The sequence below is a fragment of the Bufo bufo genome, chromosome 1 (assembly GCF_905171765.1).
Source record: "Bufo bufo chromosome 1, aBufBuf1.1, whole genome shotgun sequence".
Classification (NCBI taxonomy): Eukaryota; Metazoa; Chordata; class Amphibia; order Anura; family Bufonidae; genus Bufo; species Bufo bufo.
Genome location: NC_053389.1, coordinates 341,663,924 through 341,691,284, shown reverse-complemented (window position 1 = coordinate 341,691,284; position 27,361 = coordinate 341,663,924). Strand labels below are relative to the sequence as shown.

At 43.9% G+C, this 27,361-nt stretch overlaps 1 protein-coding gene across 1 annotated transcript in view; it reads left to right on the top strand.

Moving 5' to 3' along the window:
- The first annotated feature begins 22,504 nt into the window (after positions 1 to 22,504).
- Positions 22,505 to 27,361, top strand: part of SAR1B (secretion associated Ras related GTPase 1B) — a 157,212-nt gene continuing 152,355 nt past the window's right edge. The window contains exon 1 of the mRNA XM_040442568.1: positions 22,505 to 22,675. The gene's annotated coding sequence lies outside the window, so the exon portion shown is untranslated. The remainder of the gene's footprint in view (positions 22,676 to 27,361) is intronic.

Sequence of the window (27,361 nt, the reverse complement as noted above, 5' to 3'; positions counted from 1 at the left end):
TTTTTAGACTAGAAACAAAACCAAACATGAAAGAAATGTATGTAAAATAACATAACTTACACTGTGCAGCTGCAATGTGACAGGAAGATCTTCTGCCCTGTGTGTGTATTTATTTATTTTTATGCAAAGTGCAGAGCAGGGTGAGGGGAAGGTCAGGTTGTTCACGCCCAGAAATATTCATGAGGCAGAGCTCAGGCTTTGTTGTTATACGCCCTCTCAGCATGTACTTCAGCATGTAAACAAAGCAATGACAGAACCATGAAAAGGTGCGAATATGGGTTTTAACTTGATGAAATCAAGCTTAACCAAATTATATGTATATCCTGTTGGATTTTAAATGATTTTTTTATTAACTCGAATAACCCCTTTAAATACAGGGGAGGGAGGGGGGCCCACTGGCCACCAATGAGTTAACTACAGGGGAGGGAGGGGGGGGGGGCGGCCGCACTGGCCACCAATGTGTTAACTACAGGGGGGGGGGGCCTGCCCCCTGCTGCCTGGCAGCACTTGCCAGGCAGCAGGGGGCAGTCATGTACACAGTTCTCAGTATATTCTAACTAGAAGTGTCCCCATCACTATGGGAACGCCTCTGTGTTAAAATATACTGTCGGATTTGAGTTTTCACGAAGTGAAAACTCATCTCTGAAAAAGCTTTTATGCAGACGGATCTTCGGATCCGTCTGTATAAAAAGTAACCTACGGCCACGGATCACGGACGCGGATGCCAATCTTGTGTGCATCCATGTTCTTTCACGGACCCATTGACTTGAATGGGTCCGTGAACCGTTGTCCGTAAAAAAAATAGGACAGGTCCTATTTTTTTGACGGACAGGAAACACGGATCACAGATGCGGCTGCAAAACGGTGCATTTTCCGATTTTTCCACGGACCCATTGAAAGTCAATGGGTCCGCGAAAAAAAACGGAAAACGGCACAACGGCCACGGATGCACACAATGGTCGTGTGCATGAGGCCTTAAAGATAGGATTGTGAGAAGCAGATTTTTGGGAGAAAAAAAAAGACTAATTGGTTGCAGGGGAGGTTCCCGGCTGGTAACTATAAATGTGGCAGATGTTCGCTATGTGAACATAATTGCCAAAAAAAGATTGTCAAAATAGGTCCCATCACAAAAAGGATCACGTGTTTCATAAACTGTAGAAGTACTTCTGTAGTATATGTTTTGATGTGTAATTGTGGCCACTTCTATGTGGGAAAGACCATCAGATGTTTATTTGAGAGGATCAGGGAACACTTTAACTCTATAAAGACGGGAAAAGATTGCACCAGACTAATTGACCATGTGAGAAAGGTACATGGAGGTAATGTGAAAGCACTGCAGTTTGCTGGGATAGAGACTGTCCCATACCCAGTTCAGGGAGGAGACAGACACCGCACCCTTTTGCAAAAAGAAGCAAAGTGGATAATTTGTACAGGAGCAACAGGTCAGCTTGGTCTGAATGACCGCAATGATTTAAATGCGTTTTTGTAATATTGTATCATGTTGATTAATGATCTCTTGTGTGCACGGCACCTGGTTGTTGTGGATTTTCATGGCAACCTGACGCCGGGGTATAAGAGGTCAGCACGTATGAGCGTGCACCTGTAGTGGTCTGAGGAAGCGCGATCACTCGTGCGCGAAACGGCCGTTGTCACTGGTATGTGAATCTGGCTAACTGCTACCTTGCCGCATGAACCATTGGTGAGTGCTGCCAATTTTTTCTTCATCTCAGTTTGCAAGATTTAATTACTTTATCTTTTGGATTGAGCACCACCTCACTGGTTTTTGTTTGGAGGTATCGAGGGGCTTGTGCAGGCATGCACCAGTGTGATCACGCATCAGCAGTGCCACCTGTGATTCTTTTGCTGTTGACACCGGCATTGTGTGTTCCGCATTTTGCGGACCGCACATCGCCGGCAGTGATGGCCAGTTCGCCGATGAACACATGCGATCTGCCATCTTTATTCCAGAATCCGGCGATGCAGAGGTAAGTCCTTACCTGTGCCTGCGCCGCGAGCCGCTCTGAAACACATGCGGTCACCGGGAGCAGGCAGTTCCGAGAACAGCCCGATGAAGGCTGTTCTTGGAACTGCCTGCTCCCGGTGACCGCATGTGTTTCAGAGCGGCTCGCGGCGCAGGCACAGGTAAGGACTTACCTCTGCATCGCCGGATTCTGGAATAAAGATGGCAGATCGCATGTGTTCATCGGCGAACCCTGCGAACTGGCCATCACTAATCACCGGCACTATAATAGAATATGCCTAATCTTGTCCGCAATTGCGGACAAGAATAGGACATGTTCTATTTTTTTCGGGAACAGAAATGCAGACCCGGTAGTGCAGGCCTGCATTTCCAGATCTGGGCAGCACATGGTGCGTCCCCATAGAAATGAATGGGTCTGCAATTCCGTTCCGCAAAATGCGGAACAGAATTGCGGACGTGTGAATGGACCCTTAGATTAAGGGAATAGTCTCCATAGCATCATGTTCTTGCAGCAAGTTATACGTGGGCAAAACATTCCAGTAATTTCAAAGAAGGATCTCTTAGTGCCATTAAGGGGCATCTCTCAGCAGATTTGTACTAATCAAACTGGCTGGCCTGTTACATGTGCGCTTGGCAGCTGAAGGCATCTGTGTTGCTCCCATGTTCATAGGTGCCTGCTGGAAAAAAAATTATGCTTTAATATATGCAAATGAGCCTCTAGGAGCAATGAGCGTGTTGCAGTTACACAGAGAACAGAGTCTCTAAGTGTAAAGGTAAAACTCCCATTGATCCTAGAGGCTCATTTACATATGTTAACCACCTCAGCCCACCTAGCTTAAACACCCTTAATGACCAGACCACTTTTTACAATTCTGCACTACACTACTTTCACCGTTTATTGCTCGGTCATGCAACTTACCACCCAAATGAATTTTACCTCCTTTTCTTCTCACTAATAGAGCTTTCATTTGGTGGTATTTCATTGCTGCTGCCATTTTTACTTTTTTTGTTATTAATCAAAATTTAACTAAATTTTTGCAAAAAAATGACATTTTTCACTTTCAGTTGTAATTTTTTTTTTTAAAAACGACATCCATATATAAATTTTTCTCTAAATTTATTGTTCTACATGTCTTTGATAATAATGTTTGGGTAAAAAAAAAAAAATGGTTTGGGTAAAAGTTATAGCGTTTACAAACTATGGTACAAAAATGTGAATTTCCGCTTTTTGAAGCAGCTCTGACTTTCTGAGCACCTGTCATGTTTCCTGAGGTTCTACAATGGCCAGACAGTACAAACACCCCACAAATGACCCCATTTCGGAAAGTAGACACCCTAAGGGCTCTTTCACACTTGCGTTGTCCGGATCCGGCGTGTACTCAATTTGCCGGAATTACACGCCGGATCCGGAAAAACGCAAGTGAACTGAAAGCAATTGAAGACGGATCAGTCTTCAAAATGCGTTCAGTGTTACTATGGCACCCAGGACGCTATTAAAGTCCTGGTTGCCATAGTAGTAGTGGGGAGCAGGGGAGCAGTATACTTACAGTCTGTCCGGCTCCCGGGGCGCTCCAGAATGACGTCAGAGCGCCCCATGCGCATGGATGACGTGTCCATGCGATCACGTCATCCATGCGCGTGGGGCGCCCTGACGTCACTCTGGAGCGCCCGGGGAGCCGCACGGACGGTAAGTATACTGCTCCCCCGCTCCCCACTACACTTTACCATGGCTGCCAGGACATTAGCGTCCTGGCAGCCATGGTAACTATTCAGAAAAAGCTAAACGTCGGATCCGGAAATGCGCCGACGTTTAGCTTAAGGCCGGATCCGGATTAATACCTTTTCAATGGGCATTAATTCCGGATCCGGCCTTGCGGCAAGTGTTCAGGATTTTTGGCCGGAGCAAAAAGCACAGCATGCTGCGGTATTTTCTCCGGCCAAAAAACGTTCCGGTCCTGAACTGAAGACATCCTGATGCATCCTGAACGGATTTCTCTCCATTCAGAATGCATTAGGATAAAACTGATCAGGATTCTTCCGGCATAGAGCCCCGACGACGGAACTCTATGCCGGAAGAAAAGAACGCAAGTGTGAAAGAGCCCTAAGGTATTCGCTGATGGGCATAGTGAGTTCATAGAACTTTTTTTGTTAGTGGAAAATGTTTTTTTTCTTTTCTTACAAAGTCTCATATTCCACTAAGGCCTCATGCACACGACCGTTGTGTGCATCTGCGGCCGTTGTTCCGTTTTCCATTTTTTTTCGCGGACCCATTGACTTTCAATGGGTCCATGTAAAAATCTGAAAATGCACCATTTGGCTTCCGCGTCCGTGATCCGTTTTTCCAGTCCGTGAAAAAAATATGACCTGTCCTATTTTTTTCACGGACAACGGTTCACGGACCCATTCAAGTCAATGGGTCCGTGAAAAATCACGGATGCACACAAGATAGTCATCCGCGTCCGTGATCCGTGTCCGTTTTTTCTATCATTTTCAATGCAAACTTGACAGTTTTTTTTTTTCCACTTTTCATGTCTGTGGATCCTCCAAAAATCAAGGAAGACCCACGGATGAAAAAACGGACACGGAACAACGGAAACCGTTTTTGCGGACCGCAAAAAAACCCGTCCGTGTGCATGAGGCCTAACTTGTGACAAAAAACAAAAACATCCATGAACTCACTATGCCCATCACGAAATACCTTGGGGTGTCTTCTTTCCAAAATGGGGTCACTTGTGGGGTAGTTATACTGCCCTGGCATTCTAGGGGCCCTAATGTGTGGTAAGTAGTTTGAAATCAAAATGTGTAAAAAATGACCTGTGAAATCCTAAAGGTGCTCTTTGGAATGTGGGCCCCTTTGCCCACCTAGGCTGCAAAAAAGTGTCACACATCTGGTATCGCCGTACTCAGGAGAAGTTGGGCAATGTGTTTTGGGGTGTCATTTTACATATACCCATGCTGGGTGAGAGAAATATCTCGGCAAAAGACAACTTTTCCCATTTTTTTTTTTATACAAAGTTGGCATTTGACCAAGATATTTATCTCACCCAGCATGGGTATATGTAAAATGACACCCCAAAACACATTCCCCAACTTCTCCTGAGTATGGCGATACCAGATGTGTGACACTTTTTTGCAGCCTAGATGGGCAAAGGGGCCCAAATTCCTTTTAGGAGGGCATTTTTAGACATTTGGATCCCAGACTTCTTCTCACGCTTTAGGGCCCCTAAAATGCCAGGGCAGTATAAATACCCCACATGTGACCCCATTTTGGAAAGAAGACACCCCAAGGTATTCAATGAGGGGCATGGCGAGTTCATAGAATTTTAATTTTTTTTGCCACAAGTTAGCGGAAATTTTTTTTTTTTTTCTCACAAAGTCTCCCTTTCCGCTAACTTAGGACAAAAATTTCAATCTTTCAGGGACTCAATATGCCCCTCAGCGAATACCTTGGGGTGTCTTCTTTCCAAAATGGGGTCATTTGTGGGGTGTTTGCACTGCCCTGGCATTTGAGGGTCTCCGCAATCATTACATGTATGGCCAGCATTAAGAGTTTCTGCTATTCTCCTTATATTGAGCATACGGGTAATGAGATTTTTTTTTTTCCGTTCAGCCTCTGGGCTGAAAGAAAAAATGAACGGCACAGATTTCTTCATTCGCATCGATCAATGTGGATGAAAAAATCTCTGCCCAAAAAAAAAAAAGAGGGGAAAGGCGTCTGCCAGGACATAGGAGCTTCGCCCAACATCCATACCCACTTAGCCCGTATGCCCTGGCAAACCAGATTTCTCCATTCACATCATTCGATGTGAATGAATAAATCATTGCCGGGATTTATTTTATTTTTTTATATACAAAGTGTTTGCCAAAGTATATGAACACCGCCGCCTCCTCAGCTCATATGCCTCGGCAAACGTATCTTTTACTGCAGAGGAGAAATCTCGTCTTGCAGCGCCGCATACACCGACTTTTGTGTAATCTGACAGCAGCGCAATGGTTCTGTCAGAATGCACATCAGTGCTGCAGCTAGTCGATCGGTTGGTCCACCTGGAAGGTAAAAAAACAAAAACAAAAAAGAAAAAACCAGGCCGCAACGCAATAAATTTATTAACTTTATAATAAAATTTGAACGGAACATAAACTTTATTTAACTTTTTGAACAGAACGTTAACTTTTTTTGCTTACCGGTGTTTTTTTTTTTTTTTACCTTTTATAGGACAAACCTCTCCTTCCCCATGGGACAATGTGCAAAGCGCAAATCGCCCAAAGATGTGGCGAAGTACATTATGCACTTTATCCCAGGTGAAAGGAGAGGTTTGCAGCAGCTGTGAGTGAAAGGGCCCTAATAGCCCTGTGTGCCTGTCCTGTGAAACGCAACGCTTATGCTAAGTGTACCTGTGTGTGTGGTACTTCCGGAAACACTCCCCTAAGCATAGGGCAGGGTGGTCAGGGCAGTCAGGACAGAAATAGCGGGTGTCACGCCTTATTCCACTCCTGCTACAGATACAACATCTTTTTCGGGGTGACGGTTGGGTTGAGGTACCAGCAACGACACTGGGGAAATGTCGCTCGTGTAGACGGCTCACTACACTGGTGGTTGGGGCCACGGAACCTCCTGGATGCAGGAGGTTTGCGATGATCTCTTCCTGAAATTTGAGGAAGGATCCTGTTCTCCCAGCCTTACTGTAGAGAACAAAACTATTGTACATTGCCAATTGAATCAAATATACAGACACCTTCTTATACCAGCGTCTGGTGCGTCGGGAAACTAAATAGGGAGCCAAAATCTGGTCATTGAAGTCCACCCCTCCCATGAGCGCATTATAGTCGTGGACTGAGTGGGGCTTTTCAATGACACTGGTTGCCCGTTCAATTTGTATTGTCGTGTCTGCGTGAATGGAGGAGAACATGTAAACGTCACGCTTGTCTCTCCATTTCACTGTGAGCAGTTCTTCGTTACACAAGTCAGCCCTCTCCCCCCTTGCAAGATGGGTGGTAACGAGCCATTGGGGGAAACCCCGGCGACTAGGTTGCACGGTGCCACAGCAGCCAATCTGTTCTAGGAACAAATGCCTGAAGAGGGGCACACTTGTGTAAAAATTGTCCACATAAAGATGGTACCCCTTGCCGAATAAGGGTGACACCAAGTCCCAGACTGTCTTCCCACTGCTCCCCAGGTAGTCAGGGCAACCGACCGGCTCCAGGGTCTGATCTTTTCCCTCATAGATCCGAAATTTGTGGGTATAGCCTGTGGCCCTTTCACAGAGCTTATACAATTTGACCCCATACCGGGCGCGCTTGCTTGGGATGTATTGTTTGAAGCCAAGGCGCCCGGTAAAATGTATAAGGGACTCGTCTACGCAGATGTTTTGCTCAGGGGTATACAAATCTGCAAATTTGTTGTTGAAGTGGTCTATGAGGGGCCGAATTTTGTGGAGCCGGTCAAAAGCTGGGTGGCCTCTGGGAAGGGAGGTGGTGTTGTCGCTAAAGTGCAGGAAATGCAGGATGGCCTCAAATCGTGCCCTGGACATAGCAGCAGAGAACATGGGCATGTGATGAATTGGGTTCGTGGACCAATATGACCGCAATTCATGCTTTTTGGTTAGACCCATGTTGATGAGAAGGCCCAGAAAAAAAATTAATTCGGAAACTTGGACTGGTTTCCACCGGAAAGGCTGGGCATAATAGCTTTCCGGGTTGGCGGCTATAAATTGAGTGGCATACCGATTTTGTTTCTGCCACGACTATGTCCAAGAGCTCCGCAGTCAAGAACAGCTCAAAAAATCCCAGTGCCGAACCGATCAGAGCTGTCTTAACCCGAACTCCAGACTGGGCGGTGAAAGGGGGAACTACAGGTGCGGCTGAAGTTGGGGACTACCAATCAGGGTTTGCCAGCACCTCAGGGACTGTAGGGGCTCTACGGGCCTGTCTGTGCGGTGGCTGCGACGGGGTAACTATTGCACGTGCCACCGTACCAGCTTCAACTGCCCTTCTGGTGCTCGCCACTTCACCATGTTGTACGGCAGTGCTGGTACTAGGTCCAGGGAGGGCTGCGCTGCTGGTGTATGCCTCACCACGTAATCCGACAGCGCCAGCCCCACTCTGCTGCCCTTGAAGCGGATCCTGCGCAACCTGTGGTCTAGCAACAAGGGGCCGGGTACGCCTGGTGCTATCAGGGACCTCAACCTCCTCGTCCGAACTTTGGGTCAGACTGCCACTGCTTTCTACAGGTTCATATTCTGACCTGCTAGATTCGTCAGATGAGGGTTCCCATTCCTCATCCGACTGGGTCAGAAGCCTGTAGGCCTCTTCAGAAGAATACCCCCTGTTTGACATTTGGACTACTAAATTTAGGGGTATTCCCCGAGACTACCCAAGAAAAAAAAGCAAGCCTGTCTTACAAATGTGAGGCTAGCGAAGTACCAGAAGCCGCTGCGATTGATAAAAAATATCAAAATCGATTTTTTTTTTTTATCGCCGCATCGCTTGTAAAGTGATTGTGCAGTGATCAAAAAAATAATTTTTTGTCACTGCGGCGGGGCCTGATCGGGCAGACACTGCGTTTTGGGTGGAGGGCGAGCTAAGGTGACACTAATACTATTTATAGATCTGACTGTGATCAGTTTTGATCACTTACAGATACTATAAAAGTACAAATGCTGATTAGCGATACGCTAATCAGCGAATAAGTGACTGCGGTGGTCTGGGCGCTAAACGATCGCTAACTACCCAACCAAGAGGCCTAAACTATCCTAAACCTAACAGTCAATACTAGTGGGAAAAAAAAATGTGACAGTTTACACTGATCACTTTTTTCCCTTTCACTAGTGATTGACAGGGGTGAGCAGGGCCGGTACAAGGCAGGGGCCGAAGGAGCGGGTGCCCTGGGCGCTACCATTTGCGGACAGGAGGGGGGCGCAGGTGAAGTGCCAGCAGTGTACAGCTTCACTGTACCACATTAGCCAAGCGCCACTTGCTGTGCTTGCTGTGCTGAGTGCGCTCCTGCACCCGCCTACACCGTCCACACCAGCCATGTCAGCGCTGCTCCTTCTCTCCCCCTATGAATTTTGTGCCGACTGCGCTCCTGGCTCGGGCTCCCTTTCCTCCTCTGCGTTTCCTCGCCCCCCCCCCCATGGAGGATTCATTTGGTTGATACCACCGGCGTGCGCCGTGTGACGTCACGCGGCTCACGCCGGAGGCGAGGTGTGAGGTGAGAGAGGGAGGACTCGCGCAGCCTACAGGGAGCTGTGTCGGCGCGTGAAGAACAAGCCACGAGGAGCCTGCCTTCACTAGCTGCTACTCACACACAGACTGTAAAAAGTAAGAAAATAATGTAATACAAATAACAAACTAATTTTTTTATTAAAAAAATTATGGTCATCTCAGTCCAATCAAAGTCCCACAGTCCTTTGTTCTATTGCTTTAAGTATATTCTTGTTTTGAAACAACATTGATTCTTTCTTAAAAACGGGGGGGGGCGCAGTTTGCCATCTTCGCCCTGGGCACCAAATGGCCTTGTCCCAGCCCTGGGGGTGAGCAAGGTGTTAATTGGGGTGATCTGGGGCTAAGTGTAGTGTTTGGTGGCTACTCACTGTGATGTCTGCTCCTCTACTGGAACCAACCGACCAAAAGGACCAGCAGAGGAGCAGAGAAGCCATTTAACACCTTATATTTATAAATATAAGGTGTTAGATGGCTTGTGATTTGATTTTTTTTTTTTAAATCCTCAACCTGCAAGCCACGTTCATTGGCTGGCAGGCTGGTGACGAAATACTCCTCTAACTTTTGCCGGCCCACGATGCGCATGCGCGGGCCGGCTTTGAGCAAAATCTCGCGAGATGACGCGTAGATGCGTGACTCTGCCTGCAGCTGCCGCCTCCGGAACGCGATCCTGCGTTAGGCGGTCCGGAGGCCGTTAAAGGGATTCTGTCACCTGGATTTTGCCTATACAGCTGCGGACATGTGCTGCTAGATTGCTGCTAGCACATCCGCTATATACATTCCCCATAGCTCTGAGTGCTTTTATTTAGGTAAAAAAAACTATTATATATATATATATATGGCAAGTAAGGAGCCCAAGGGGCTGCTACTAACATTTCTGGAGCCCGGCAACGCCCACTGTGAAGGAGCCCAGCACCGCCCCCGCACCCTCCGAATCTCCTCCTTGCTCCCCGAGGTCACCAAGTTAGAGCGTCAATGCCATAGTGTTCCTTCCCTGTGCTGGCATCAGCCTCAGGGAACGAACTGCGCAGGCACTAGCTGCGAGATTACAGCGCTCTAACTTTGTGACTTCCGGGAGCAAGGAGGAGATTTGGAAGATGCGGCGCTGCTAGGCTCCTTCACAGTGGGCGTAGCTTGCCTCCAGAAACGTTAGTAACAGCCCCTTGGGCTCCTTACTTGCCTCGTTTACATATATTGTGGGGTTTTGCTCTGGTAGACAGGCTAGCGGATGCAATATAGAGGTAATCACAAAGTCTTTAACTTAAACAGTTCGGTGTTTATTTACACATAAGGAAACCCAAAATGACCGTTCAGTCTTGGTGTTTGTTCACACCATGCAATGTCCATAGAACAAAATCTTCACCTGGTTAGCAGTCTTTCCCCCAGCCGTCCACAGCAGGCTTTAAGTGCCTGTTTTCCAGCATGCGGCTTTCAAGCCTTTAGCACGGCACCAATTCACAGATCCCAAAACAGAGTCTCCACAGTTTCCCTGTCAGATGGAGGATCATCCACACCCAGATGAGACTGCTGGCTGGGTTTTATATAGGCCAATAAAGACCTGGCCTGGAGCGTGGGGAGAAGCCACCCACCCAGCACTTTGGCTACTCCCAGTAAGAGCCGGCATGGATCGGCTTTACAGCCATACTAACAACAAACAGTGTCAATCAGCACTAGCTGCCGCTGACACTTAAAACTACAGACTCTTACCTCACCGAGGCCAGGAACGTTGGTGACACATACCTTCCATCAATGATGGCCAATTGCACCTTCCTACAATATATAAAATCGTTTTTTTGCCTAAATAAAAGCACTCACAGCTATGGGGAATGTATATCGAGGACGTGCTAGTGGCGATCTAGCAGCGTATGTCCGCAGCTCTATAGGCAAAATCCAGGTGACAGAATCCCTTTAAAACCCAATTTTTCAGATGCCCTTTGACACTGAAAATGATGCCCACTATAATTGGTGGATTTCTCACTGTTTTAGTATCCTTGTCTCAATGGAGAGAGAGATAGATAGATAGAGAGAGATATATATATATATTATAGAAGAAAGACGGCAGCACTCCATAAATTGTGTTGAAAAAAGTGGATGGTTTATTAACCCATCTAGCAGCAACGTTTCAGCTCTCTCTATGGAGCTTTTCTCCAGCCGTCAGAGCTGGACAAAGGCTCTATAGAGAGAGCTGAAACGTTGCTGCTAGATGGGTTAATAAACCATCCACTTTTTTCATCACAATTTATGGAGTGCTGCCGTCTTTCTTCTATATATATTATATAAGATTTGCACCCGTTTTTAATGTGTGCTGCTTTTTTTTTTTCTTTATATTTATATATCTATCAAGTTATATTCTACTTGACTAACCATAATGTACCTGTCCGATTGGCTGAATCATTCTATAAAAACATGAAAAAGTGAATACAGTTGTATTATTGTAACTGATCCGTTTTTGCAGATCCATGACGGATCCGCCCAAAACGCGAGTGTGAAAGTAGCCTTAATTCATGATATTTCAATGCAGCTTGGGACAATCCAGTCTGATGTGGTCTTTATAAAAGATTGTTTCGAAGATTCAGGACAGTTACTACTATAGAGAAGTCCGTGGGTGCCCTAGAGAATGAACAAAACACATAAAACTTAGCTTTCCGCTTTAAAGATGGACTTTAACACGCTTAAAAAAAAAATTACAGATCTCAAAGACCGGTCAAGGAGATGTGAGAATTTTGGCACTACCTGAGGACATAGAGGAAAAAAAATCTAGCTCAGATTATCCAAGCGATGATTTTGGAGAAGCTTGGAAAGGCACATAGAGTTCCTGGGGGGAAACAAATTCCTGGAAGGCAGCCACGGGCACTTCTAGTGAAGATATTGGCCTCACGAGATCTAGATATGATATTGAGAAGGGCATGGGAGTCTTCTCCTATGTTATACAACAGGAATAAACTGTCCTTCTTTCTAAGGAGATTAAAGAAAAGAGACGCAGCTTTACTGCGATAATATCCCTTTCCTGTAGCCGTTTTTTTAAGTATTAATTTCTCTATCCAGATAAATTTAGGATTATTTTTTATGCTGGAACTCCTTTTTTTATACTCCTGACCTTTCCATGGACTGGCTTGATCGGAATAATATTTAAGTAGTTTTGCTGCTTGTTTTTTCCATTTCTAGTCTCCTTCATTTCTCCTTTCGTGTTTGGGAGTAGCGGGGGAACTGTGTGGGAGTGAGAGGGGGAGGGATGGTCCTAGCTGAGAGATCTGTTGCAGAATGTGGCGGATCAAGCATGGGGGGGGGTAAAGAGGGTATTGGGGCGGGTTTATGATGCGTCTCATAGGTTAAGGGAAGGCCAGTTAGGGCTACTGGAAGTTCCCATGGGTTGGGACTCTTTTGGATGAGTTAATGTCAGCTAGAATTTTAACTTGGAACGTTGAAGGTTTGGGTGATAAACTCAAGAGACCAGCGGTTTTTGATCTGGTACAGAGACATCTCCCAGCGATTGTCTGCTTGGTGGAGACCCATCTTACTGAGGAGACTTCACGGCGTGTCGGTAGGGGATGGGCTGCCCAGACTTATCACTCTACCTTTACTAGTTATTCCAGAGGAGTAACAGTTTTTATTCATAGGGCGATTGATTATGTCTGTGGCGCATCCTCTGTTGACAGGCAGGGGAGATATGTTTTTTATATGGTAAACTTGCTGGGCAAACTACGTACTTTATATTCCACCTCCTTTTTCCTTATATGTACTTAATTCTTTGCTTACTTTTATGGAGCAATGGCCAGAATGTCCTTCCTTAATTATTGGAGATTTTAACTGTGCTATTGATCACACTACAGATAGGATCTTAATGGGGGGGGGGGGGGGGGGGAAGGACTGCCATACCTTTTGCCCGGGGGTCTCCCTTAGCCCAGTTTTGTCAGGAATCCGGCTTTAGGGACGTCTAGGGATGCTTAGGGTGAGGCAGAAGAGCCTATTCTTGCGTAAGCAATTCTGAAAAATCTAAGTCTAGGATAGATCTGGCCTTAATAAATGAGAAATATGAGTTATGTAAAATCTATGAAATATGAGGCCAGGTCTCTCTCGGACCCTTAAGCTATGCATGGCTCATAACAATGATATGATAAGACCCCCATTTAGATTAAATCCTTACTGGTTGTCGGTAATGGATAATCATGAATTAATACAACAGAAAATTATTCGGTTTTGGGAGATTAATGATAATTCAGTTAAAACCCAAGTAGTATAGGATGCATTTAAGACCTTTATGAGGGGGATTTTTGTTAGCAACTTCTCTAATTTAAGGAAAGGGTATAATATATAAAGAAGGCTTTAAAAGAAGCAGCAATATCAGCCATGAATGACTTTTCTAGGAATAAGATAGAAGAAAATAGAAAAGCCAGGCAGAATGCAAGTCAAGCATATTCCGATTTTTTTGCTTGATAAGGCCTAGCAGAGGTTATTCTTTAAGGGTCAAAAATACTTTACTGAATCGGGTCGTCTGGCAAAACTCCTGTCAAGAGCGATTTCCAATCAAAAAACAAAAAACAGATAGGTAACACCTGTCTGACAGATGGTAGAGTTGTCTCGGCTGAGACTTGGCCAAATTCCCAGTCTGAGCACCTTCAGCTTAGCTGGATCAAGAAAAGCAGAAACTACAGACAACCTCCAGAGCTCCAGGAAGAAAGCATCCCCTGAGAAACCATCTGTGAGATGAGTCCAGTGCCTAGGAGAAGCCAATGCCTCCTCAGCTAGTCTGTCAACCCAAACAAAGAAGGTACCAGATAAGTGCAGAAGCTAACCCTGCCACATCCACAAATACAGAGCTACCAAGCAGACGTTTTATCCTGCAAGCTCCAGATTTAGAGCAGAAGTACTCATTCCTGTCAATGATTGCCCAAACCTGCTGGAGCCAAGAGACCAAAGCTGTATACTGCTTGGATGAAAGTTACCTCAAGTAAAGCAACGTTTGAACTTCATCTAAAGGTCTGGACATCATTTATTCGGCAGAGTTCCTCAATTACTCCTACTATCACTACATTCAAATTTATTGCAAGTGAGCCAGGAGCCAGGAGTCCAGTCGTACCCAGGTAGGAGTCCAGCCGTATTCTGTGACACAATTATCATTATCCTACAGACACATTATAGGCCATTACTCCACTCTGGCATTCCTAATCTGGGACGTGCGTTATACCTTAGAAGGGCCCTGGGATAGTACCCTGCGCACACTGCAATTGGCGTCACAACAAATACAGAATATTATCCACCTGACCCAGCCACTGCATTAAAGTGGCGTCAGCATAACCCTTCCTGGTCACAGATAGTAATATTATGGATGAATGCCATTTTATTTTCCAGTCCTTACAGACATTCAGAGGGAATCGCTTGAGGTGGATTTTTCCCTACAAGAAGTAGAGACTGCACTTAAGGCATGTTCTGGTAACTCCTCCCCAGGGTCAGGGCCGGCATTAGGGGGCAATTGCCCAGGACCCCCATGGTCTAAGGGGCCCCCTGCTTCAGTGCTGCTGTTCAGCTGAACGTCCATGGAAGCAAACGGGCGGACAGCCGAAAAGCTGCACTTTACAATGCAGTGTACGGTCTCCTCCCTGTACACATAACACAATTCATTACCACAGTGCTGCTCTGCAAACTGACAGCTCCAGACACCAGCAACACTCTTCTACTGGAGCTGTAGGACCTGCCATGTTGCCACCTGCAGGAGGCGGAGCTCAGGAGAGAAGAGGGGGATGAAGGACCTGTGATTACCTAACCATCATGTGACCGGAGGCGGAGCTATGCAGTAAAGTAATGAAGAAGACCAGTGATGCATGGGAAGAAGTGAAGGATTCAATGTAAGTGCCAGGGAAGTGCTGGGAGTTGTAGTCCTCTCCTCGTATGCCTCCTGTTATGTAATATCAGAGTACATTACAAAAGGAGATATAACGAGAGGACTACAACTCTCCATGTCCCGGGAAGTGCTGGGAGTTGTAGTCCTCTCCTCGTATGCCTCCCGTTATGTAATATCAGAGTACATTACAAAAGGAGGTATAACAAGAGAGGACTACAACTCTCAGCATTTCCAGGCCATTATTATCAGGGTACATTACAACATCCTGGATATGCTGGGAGTTGTAGTCCTCTCCTCTTATGCCTCCTCATAATGTACTCTGATATTACATAATAACGGCTTGGATATGCTGGGAGTTGTAGTCCCATCCTCTTTTACATCTCCCTACAATGTGCTCTGATATAAAATAATAATGGCTTAGACATGCTGGGAGTTATAGTCCTCTTCTGTTATACCTTCTGCCGTAATGTGCTCTTCATTAGGGCCGGGACAATGGATAGGCGAGGGTAGTCATCTGCCTAGGGTGCCACTTTGCTACCCATAAAGGGGGAGCACTCATGGCCGTCCAACCTCATAAGCCTCAGGCCGCTAGGCCTCAAGCCTGTGAGGCATTAGAACAGCGCAAGAAGCCACAATGGCATAAACGCAACCTCCTGCACTGGGTCTCGCATGATGACGTGATCACGTGCGTGAGACCCAGAACAGGAGTGGTGATGTCATTGGGACACGCAGGTGTTTATTTTTTACTAAATGTCCGCACTGCTGGGGGCACCAGGAAAGGGGGGAAGGAGATCATTATATATACCTGGCACTACTGGGAAGGAATGGAGTAGCATTATGTACTGGCACTATGGGGGAGCATTATATATATACTGGAACTAGTGGGGGGCACTACAGGGAGACATTATGGTTATATTATTACTACTAGGGTACTGTAGGGAAACCTGGCACCCCATGCCGATCAGCTGTTTGAGGAGACGGCGTGCGCTTTGGTGCGCACGTGTCGTCTCCTTTCTCTCTTCCTACTCACCGCTGTATGTCTATGGGACAGCAGCAGTGAACAGCATGCACTGTCTGTTCAAACAGCTGATCGGTTGGGGTGTCAGGTGTTGGGCATCGGACTGTGTTTTTAACACATTACAAGATTTGGGCCCCACTTTTGATTTTGCCCAGGGCCACATTTTGTCTAAAACTGGCCCTGCCCAGGGTCAGATGGTTTTCCATATGAGTTTTACCGTAAATATAGGGAAGTCATGCTCCCTAGTTTATTGAGGGTATTCACTGATTCATTGAAAGATGGGTCCTTTTCGGAATTAATGACAGAAGCTGTAATAATATTAATATTAAAAAAAGGTAAGGATCCCTTGGATTTGGCATCATATAGACCTATATCAATACTGATGTGAAGCTTCTTTCAAGGATTCTGGCTACAAGATTATTCCTTCAATTATACACCCAGACCAGAACGGGTTTATTCCAAATAAGCGTATCCATTATAATCTTCAACGGTTATTTGCGAACATTCAGTCTTCCAGGGGGCCTTCCGCTCCATCCTGTCCTTAGATGCTTTCAAGGCCTTTGACAGGGTGGAGTGGAGATTCCTCTGGAAGGTTTTGGGTAGGATGGATGTTGGAGAAAGATTTATAGATATGATTAAACTGTTGTATAGATCTACTTTGTCGAGATTTGCCTTGAATAGAGGTACTCACCAAGGTTGCCCTCTCTCCCCATTTTTATTTATTTGATATTTCCATTGAGCCCTTTGCCCTGGTTGTTAGGCAGAACTCAAAGATTGAAGGGTTTGGAACAATGGGAGTGGAGGACCATATTTCTCTATACGCGGACGATGTCCTATTTTTTATAGATCATACTAATACAACACTTCCAAGACTCATCCAAATTGTTAACTCTTTTGGTAAGGTCTCAGGTTTAGATATCAACTGGTCAAAAACGACTCTTATGCCAGTAGATACTTTTGTACTCTCTGAGGGAATTTTCAGCATGTTGAATGTTTCTGATTCTTTTCAATATTTGGGTATGATTATACAGGGAGTGCAGAATTATTAGGCAAGTTGTATTTTTGAGGATTAATTTTATTATTGAACAACAACCATGTTCTCAATGAACCCAAAAAACTCATTAATATCAAAGCTGAATATTTTTGGAAGTAGTTTTTAGTTTGTTTTTAGTTTTAGCTATTTTAGGGGGATATCTGTGTGTGCAGGTGACTATTACTGTGCATAATTATTAGGCAACTTAACAAAAAACAAATATATACCCATTTCAATTATTTATTTTTACCAGTGAAACCAATATAACATCTCAACATTCACAAATATACATTTCTGACATTCAAAAACAAAACAAAAACAAATCAGTGACCAATATGGCCACCTTTCTTTGCAAGGACACTCAAAAGCCTGCCATCCATGGATTCTGTCAGTGTTTTGATCTGTTCACCATCAACATTGCGTGCAGCAGCAACCACAGCCTCCCAGACACTGTTCAGAGAGGTGTACTGTTTTCCCTCCTTGTAAATCTCACATTTGATGATGGACCACAGGTTCTCAATGGGGTTCAGATCAGGTGAACAAGGAGGCCATGTCATTAGATTTTCTTCTTTTATACTCTTTCTTGCCAGCCACGCTGTGGAGTACTTGGACGCGTGTGATGGAGCATTGTCCTGCATGAAAATCATGTTTTTCTTGAAGGATGCAGACTTCTTCCTGTACCACTGCTTGAAGAAGGTGTCTTCCAGAAACTGGCAGTAGGACTGGGAGTTGAGCTTGACTCCATCCTCAACCCGAAAAGGCCCCACAAGCTCATCTTTGATGATACCAGCCCAAACCAGTACTCCACCTCCACCTTGCTGGCGTCTGAGTCGGACTGGAGCTCTCTTCCCTTTACCAATCCAGCCACGGGCCCATCCATTTGGCCCATCAAGACTCATTCTCATTTCATCAGTCCATAAAACCTTAGAAAAATCAGTCTTGAGATATTTCTTGGCCCAGTCTTGACGTTTCAGCTTGTGTGTCTTGTTCAGTGGTGGTCGTCTTTCAGCCTTTCTTACCTTGGCCATGTCTCTGAGTATTGCACACCTTGTGCTTTTGGGCACTCCAGTGATGTTGCAGCTCTGAAATATGGCCAAACTGGTGGCAAGTGGCATCTTGGCAGCTGCACGCTTGACTTTTCTCAGTTCATGGGCAGTTATTTTGCGCCTTGGTTTTTCCACACGCTTCTTGCGACCCTGTTGACTATTTTGAATGAAACGCTTGATTGTTCGATGATCACGCTTCAGAAGCTTTGCAATTTTAAGAGTGCTGCATCCCTCTACAAGATATCTCACTATTTTTGACTTTTCTGAGCCTGTCAAGTCCTTCTTTTGACCCATTTTGCCAAAGGAAAGGAAGTTGCCTAATAATTATGCACACCTAATATAGGGTGTTGATGTCATTAGACCACACCCCTTCTCATTACATAGATGCACATCACCTAATATGCTTAATTGGTAGTAGGCTTTCGAGCCTATACAGCTTGGAGTAAGACAACATGCATAAAGAGGATGATGTGGTCAAAATACTCATTTGCCTAATAATTCTGCACGCAGTGTATCTCCCAAGATTGAAGATTATCTTCAGCTCAATTTGATTCCATTTTTAACTAAACTGAGGTAAAAAATTGGGATATGACTTCCTTTACACCGAGCTGATACAGTCTCCTTGGTCAAGATGGTGATTTTACCCCAACTCCTCTATATCCTTAGGAATTCACCTATATGGATAGAGGATAAGTTCTTTAAGCTTATCAAGAGAATTATTAACAATTTGTTGTAGGGAAGAAGCGGGTAAGGCTTAAGTTGGAATACTTATACAAGCCGTTGGAACAGGGAGGATTGAATCTTCCCTATTTTAAGCGGCTATTTTATAGCTGGGCAATTATGGTGGTATCGTGAATAGGAGAAAAGTGTATTGTGCACTACCTTGGTGAGGAGATCTTTGTATAACAACATATTCATATTGTTGGAGTCGGGGCAATTAATGTGCAAAAGGAGTATAGAGAGGCCAAAAAGTTACTATCTTAGGCATAGGACACTATTAAAAGATGGCCGGGAATAAAAGGATCTCTTCAGTGTACTCCCCTCTGGCGTAATCTTCAACTACAGGCCTTAGATAAAATCGCCGAGGACCGGTTTTGGCCAAAAAAAAATATATTTTATATGTTACACAAGTAGTGAAGAATGGGGAGATACTTCCATTTTCAGTGTTGGCACAAAGAGAGAATATAGACCAGGGATGGCCAACCTGTGGCTCTCCAGCTGTTGTAAAACTACAACTCCCGCCATGCCCTGCTGTAGGCTGATAGTTATAGGCAGTCTGGACATGCTGGGAGTTGTAGTTTTGCAACAGCTGGAGAGCCTCAGGTTGGCCATCCCTGATATAGACAGTTTGTCTTGGTTTAGATATTTTCAATTACGTTCGGCACTTAGCAGTGTAAAGAATAAATCACTTCTGGAGAATTTATATCAGAAGTTTAATATTTCACATTTGTATAAATTATTACTTAACCACCTGCCATCTGGGCCATTTGCCCCCTTCCTGACCAGGCCAAATTTTGCAAAACGGACATATCTCACTTTATGTGGTAATAACTTTGGAACGCCTTTATTTATCCAAGTCATTCAGAGATTGTTTTCTCGTGACACATTGTACTTCATGATAGTCATAAATTTGAGTCAAAATATTTCACCTTTATTTATGAAAAAAATCCCAAATTTACCCAAAAATTTGAAAAATTCGCAATTTTCTAAATTTTAATTTCTCTGCTTTTAAAACAGAAAGTGATACCTCATAAAATATTTATTACTTAATATTCCCCATATGTCTACTTTATGTTGGCATCATTTTGGAAATGTCATTTTATTTTTTTAGGACGTTAGAAGGCTTAGAAGTTTAGAAGCAATTCTTCAAATATTTAAGAAAATTGCCAAAACGCACTTTTTAAGGACCAGTTCAGGTCTGAAGTCACTTTGTGGGGCCTACATAGTGGATACCCCCATAATTGACCCCATTGTAGAAACTACACCCCTCAAGGTATTCAAAACCGATTTTACAAACTTTGTTAACCCTTTAGGCGTTCCACAAGAATTAAAGGAAAATGAAGATCAAATTTTTAAATTTCACTTTTTTGGCAGATTTTCCATTTTAATCAATTTTTTTCTTTAACACATCGATGGTTAACAGCCAAACAAAACTCAATATTTATTACCCAGATTCTGCAGTTTACAGAAACGCCCCACATGTGGTCATAAACTGCTGTATGGGCACACGGCAGGGCGCAGAAGAAAAGGAACTCCACATGGTTTTTAGATGCCATGTCCCATTTGAAGCCCCCTGATGCACCCTTACAGTAGAAACTCCCAAGAAGTGACCCCATTTTGGAAACTAGGGGATAAGGTGCCAGTTTTATCAGTACTATTTTTGGGTACATATGATTTTTTGATCATTCATTATAACACTTTATGGGGCAAGGTGACCAAAAAAATTGGTTGTTTTAGCACAGTTTCTATTTATTTATTTATTTTTACAGCGTTCACCTGAGGGGTTCAGTCAAGTGACATTTTTATAGAGCAGATTGTTACGGACGTGGCGATACCTAATATGTATACTTTTTCTCATTTATTAAAGTTTTACACAATAATAGCATTTTTGAAATGTGTCCATGTTCTGAGAGCTATAGTTTTGTTTGTTTTTTAGAGATTTTCTTATGTGGGGGCTCATTTTTTGCGGAATGAGGTGACTGTTTTATTGGTACTATTTTGTGGGACATACGCATTTTTGATCACTTGGTGTTGCACCTTTTGTGATGCAAGATGACAAAAATTGCTTGTTTTGACTTTTTTTTTTTTTTTTACTGTGTTCACCCGAGGGGTTAGGTCATGTGATATTTTTATAGAGCTGGTTTTTACGGACGCGGCAATACGAAATATGTCTTATTTTATTTTTTCTATTTTTAACATTTTTTTTTCATTCCTTACTTGGGGACTTTTTTTTTTTTACATGTGAATTTATTTTTTTTTATTTTTATTTTTTCAACCTTTTATTTTTTTTATTTTACACTTTTCGTCCCCCATAAGGTCATACAGGACCTCTGGGGGACATTTACTTCACTTTTTTTCTTCACTGTTCATTTCTCCTGTAACTGGGGCTGACATAGTAGCCCCAGATACAGGAGAAATACACCCCCCAGAGAGGCTGTACAGCATAATACTGCGCTGTACAGCCTTAGAGCAGGGCTGATCGAGGTCTGTGAAAGACCTCACACAGCCCCTGCACTCTCCGGTCACGGCGGTCACATGACCGCCGGGCCGGAACAGGAAGCGCATAGCGCTTCCTGCTCTGCATACACAGAGCTCCGTGAGCGCTGTGTCTGCAGCGATCCAGAAGGCAGGGACACCTGGGAACTGTCCCTGCCTTCTCTAAAGGTTGCCCTGCTGTCACTGACAGCGGGCAACCCGATCAGCAGCTGCACGATTAACGTGCAGCTGTGATTTCTGAAAGGACGTTTTAAAACGTGCTTTCAGAAATAGAGGTCCACCCTTAGGACGTTTATCGTATGGGCGGACGGAAAGTGGTTAAGGCACTATTTATTAAAACACAATCACCAGGACAAAGGGCCTGGGGATCTGATTGCCCAAGGATCCAACTAGAGGGATGGGGGAAATATATTTGCTAATTTGAGTTTAATATGTCACAATTTTGATCACGTATTGGTGCAATTTATTATTTAGCATAGACTATATGTTACACCCTTATGGCTTAATAAATTTGGGTTAAGAGATAGTTCTAAGTGTCCACAATGTGATTCTCCTGGGGCTGATCATTTACATATGCTCTGGTCCTGCCCAGAATTAAAAGAATACTGGCTGTCGATCAATAATTTTGTTGCACACAAATTGAGACTCCCGATTCCATTTATGGTTGAATGTTGGATATTGAGTGATCTCTCCAAGGTAAATTGCCATAAATATAAAAAGATTCTTTTGAATAGAATACTGTTTTTGGCAATACTTTTGATCTCCTGAGTTTGGTTTTCACGAAATGTTCCAAACTTGAACACTTGGATGAAGAAATATTCAGGAGAAATGGACTAAGATATGGGAGGTCTGGAGGTTTTAACCTTTCTCGTCCCCAATTCTATGTCCCAAATGTCCTAGGACTTTTCTTATTCTTTTCCAAATCTTTCTTTCCCATTTTCCTATTTTTCTTGTATTGGCATGATAGTGTTTCATTGCAAGGGTAGGGAGGGATGGGAAATGGGTGGCTATGGGTAAGGTAAAATAATAATCATTTTATACTGTAATTGTGTATGAAAACGAGAATGGTTTGTACATGTTTTATTCTAATAAAGATATATAAAAAAAAAAAAGTTGCTGATCTAGTGACAAACCTGAGACAGGTGAGGATCAGCAGATCTGCGTGTGACAGCGGAAGCTGTGATCAGATGTAACAGTGCAGAGGTTGCTGCTGCAGGGGAGGAGACAGCGTGATTCCTATGATGTGTGTGCTAAAGATCGTGTGATTGTACAGCAGGGAGCACACATTGGAACACTGGATTATTACTACCTCATCCTGCTCAAGGTGATTGTTGTATGAGTTGTGGGGTTATGAATGACAAAGGCCGATTGTGTTGTAGTTTGATCACCAAAGCCTAAACTTTAGCTGTAAGGCTGATGTGTACAGGAATCGACTGTAACCTTGATGTGTACATCGACTGCAAACCAATATGACTGCCAAGCACAGAAAACTATTATTTGGGCAGCGTTCAGACTGGTCTCTGGAGGTTTATTTGTATTGTTTGCCTACTGTATATCAGTGTATTGTTCTGAACTTCTGAGCTTCTTGATGTACTTCATGTGCTAAATTTAACTTCTGTACTGTGCGCTTCTATTCTGCACTGTAGCTTCTGGAGGACAGTGACACTGCACATTTATGGACACTAGTTGCCTGAAATAGACGTGTTATTTTCTACTATACAGTACCCTATAAACAACATACTGTATTTGTAACACAATTGGCATAAGGCTTGTTCTCCAAATATTGAAAACTACTAGATGATGAAATGTTGCAGTCTGCATGTACATCAAAACCAGTGTAAATTTTTCTTGATACATTTCCATCAGCTACCTTAAAGGGAATGTATCACCCTGGTGTTGGACTATTATCTAAAGTAATACATCAGTAGTACTGCAGATCACAATTTTTTATTTATTTTCCTACTGCCTCCCATTCCGCTGCTGTCAGAGTTCAGAGCTGCTTTAACCACCTCAGCCCCCAGTGCTTAAACACCCTGAAAGACCAGGCCACTTTTTACACTTCTGACCTACACTACTTTCACCGTTTATTGCTCGGTCATGCAACTTACCACCCAAATGAATTTTACCTCCTTTTCTTCTCACTAATAGAGCTTTCATTTGGTGGTATTTCATTGCTGCTGACATTTTTACTTTTTTTGTTATTAATCGAAATTTAACGATTTTTTTGCAAAAAAATGACATTTTTCACTTTCAGTTGTAAAATTTTGCAAAAAAAAACGACATCCATATAGAAATTTTGCTCTAAATTTATAGTTCTACATGTCTTTGATAAAAAAAAAATGTTTGGGTAAAAAAAAAATGGTTTGGGTAAAAGTTATAGCGTTTACAAACTATGGTACAAAAATGTGAATTTCCGCTTTTTGAAGCAGCTCTGACTTTCTGAGCACCTGTCATGTTTCCTGAGGTTCTACAATGCCCAGACAGTACAAACACCCCACAAATGACCCCATTTCTGAAAGTACACACCCTAAGGTATTCGCTGATGGGCATAGTGAGTTCATAGAACTTTTTATTTTTTGTCACAAGTTAGCGGAAAATTATGTTTTTTTTTTTTTTTTTTTTTTCATACAAAGTCTCATATTCCACTAACTTGTGACAAAAAATAAAAACTTCCATGAACTCACTATGCCCATCAGCGAATACCTTGGGGTCTCTTCTTTCCAAAATGGGGTCACTTGTGGGGTAGTTATACTGCCCTGGCATTCTAGGGGCCCAAATGTGTGGTAAAGAGTTTGAAATCAAATTCAGTAAAAAATGACGAGTGAAATCCGAAAGGTGCTCTTTGGAATATGGGCCCCTTTGCCCACCTAGGCTGCAAAAAAGTGTCACACATGTGGTATTGCCGTACTCAGGAGAAGTTGAGGAATGTGTTTTGGGGTGTCTTTTTACATATACCCATGCTGGGTGAGATAAATATCTTGGTCAAATGACAACTTTGTATAAAAAAATGGGAAAAGTTGTCTTTTGCCAAGATATTTCTCTCACCCAGCATGGGTATATATAAAATGACACCCCAAAACACATTCCCCACCTTCTCCTGAGTACGGAGATACCAGATGTGTGACACTTTTTTGCAGCCTAGGTGGGCAAAGGGGCCCATATTCCAAAGAGCACCTTTTGGATTTCACAGGTCATTTTTTACTGAATTTGATTTCAAACTCCTTACCACACATTTGGGCCCCTAGAATGCCAGGGCAGTATAACTACCCCACAAGTGACCCATTTTGGAAAGAAGAGACCCCAAGGTATTCGCTGATGGGCATAGTGAGTTCATGGAAAATTTTTTTTTTTGTCACAAGTTAGTGGAATAGGAGACTTTGTATGAAAAAAAAAAAAAAAAAAATCATCATTTTCCACTAACTTGTGACAAAAAATAAAAAATTCTAGGAACTTGCCATGCCCCTCACGGAATACCTTGGGGTGTCTTCTTTCCAAAATGGGGTCACTTGTGGGGCAGTTATACTGCCCTGGCATTTTCCAGGGGCCCTAATGTCTGGTAAGTAGGTAAATGACCTGTGAAATCTGAAAGGTGCTCTTTGGAATGTGGGCCCCTTTGCCCAGCTAGGCTGCAAAAAAGTGTCACACATCTGGTATCTCCGTACTCAGAAGAAGGTAAGGAATGTGTTTTGGGGTGTCATTTTACATATACCCATGCTGGGTGAGAGAAATATCTTGGCAAAAGACAACTTTTCCCATTTTTTTTTATACAAAGTTGGCATTTGACCAAGATATTTATCTCACCCAGCATGGGTATATGTAAAATGACACCCCAAAACATATTCCCCAACTTCTGCTGAATACGGAGATACCACATGTGTGACACTTTTTTGCAGCCTAGGTGGGCAAAGGGGCCCAAATTCCTTTTAGGAGGGCATTTTTAGACATTTGGATACCAGACTTCTTCTCACGCTTTGGGGCCCCTAAAATGCCAGGGCAGTATAAATACCCCACATGTGACCCCATTTTGGAAAGAAGACACCCCAAGGTATTCAATGAGGGGCATGGCGAGTTCATTGAAAAAAAAAATTTTTGGCACAAGTTAGCGGAAATTGATTTTTTGGATTTTGTTCTCACAAAGTCTCCCTTTCCGCTAACTTGGGACAAAAATTTCAATCTTTCATGGACTCAATATGCCCCTCAGCAAATACCTTGGGGTGTCTTCTTTCCAAAATGGTGTTATTTGTGGGGTGTTTGTACTGCCCTGGCATTTGAGGGTCTCCGCAATCATTACATGTATGCCCAGCATTAGGAGTTTCTGCTATTCTCCTTATATTGAGCATACGGGTAATGAGATTTTTTTTTTCCGTTCAGCCTCTGGGCTGAAAGAAAAAAATGAACGGCACAGATTTCTTCATTCGCATCGATCAATGTGGATGAAAAAATCTCTGCCAAAAAAAGAAAGGAGGGGAAAGGCGTCTGCCAGGACATAGGAGCTCCGCCCAACATCCATACCCACTTCAGCTCGTATGCCCTGGCAAACCAGATTTCTCCATTCACATCAATCGATGTGGATGAATAAATCATTGCCGGGATTTTTTTTTTTATATATACAAAGTGTTTGCCAAAGTATATGAACACCGCCACCTCCTCAGCTCATATGCCTCGGCAAACATATCTTTTACTGCAGAGGAGAAATCTCGTCTTGCAGCGCCGCATACACCGACTTGCGTGTAATCTGACAGCAGCACAATGCTTCTGTCCGAATGCACATCAGTGCTGCAGCTGGTCGATCGGTTGGTCCACCTGGAAGGTAAAAAAAACAAAACAAAAAAGAAAAAACCAGGCCGCAAAGCAATAACTTTATTAACTTTAGAACAGAACATATTAACTTTTTTAAACTTTTTTAACTTTTTTACTTACCGGTAATTTTTTTTTTGTTTAGTTTTTTTTACCTTTATAGAACAAACCTCTCCTTCCCCATGGGACAATGTGCAAAGCGCAAATCGCCCAAAGATGTGGCGAAGTACGTTATGCACTTTATCCCAGGTGAAAGGAGAGGTTTGCAGCAGCTGAGAGTAAAAGGGCCCTAATAGCCCTGTGTGCCTGTCCTGTGAGATGCAATCCCTATGCTAGGTGTACCTGTGTGTGGTACTTCCGGAAACACTCTCCATAGCATAGGGCAGGGTGGTCAGCACAGTCAGGACAGAAATAGCGGGTGTCACGCCTTATTCCACTCCTGCTACAGACACGACATCTTTTTCGGGGTGACGGTTGGGTTGAGGTACCAGGAACGACACTGGGGAAATGTCGCTCGTGTAGACGGCTAACTACACTGGGGGATGGGGCCACGGAACCTCCTGGGTAAAGGAGGTTCTCGATGATCTCTTCCTGGAATTTGAGGAAAGATCGTGTTCTCCCAGCCTTACTGTAGAGAACAAAACTATTGTACAGCGCCAATTGAATTAAATATACAGACACCTTCTTATACCAGCGTCTGGTTCTGCGGGAAACTAAATACGGAGACAACATCTGGTCATTGAAGTCCACCCCTCCCATGAGCGCATTATAGTCGTGGACACAGAGGGGCTTTTCAATGACACGGGTTGCTCGCTCAATTTGGATTGTCGTGTCTGCGTGAATGGAGGAGAGCATGTAAACGTCACGCTTGTCTCTCCATTTCACCGCGAGCAGTTCTTCGTTACACAAGGCAGCCCTCTGCCCCCTTGCAAGACGGGTGGTTACAAGCCGTTGGGGGAAGCCCACGCGACTAGTTCGCGCGGTGCCACAGGCGCAAATCCGTTCTAGAAACAAATGCCTAAAGAGGGCCACACTTGTGTAAAAATTGTCCACATAAAGATGGTACCCCTTGCCGAATAAGGGTGACACCAAGTCCCAGACTGTCTTCCCACTGCTCCCCAGGTAGTCAGGGCAACCGACCGGCTCCAGGGTCTGATCTTTTCCCTCATAGACACGAAATTTGTGGGTATAGCCTGTGGCCCTTTCACAGAGC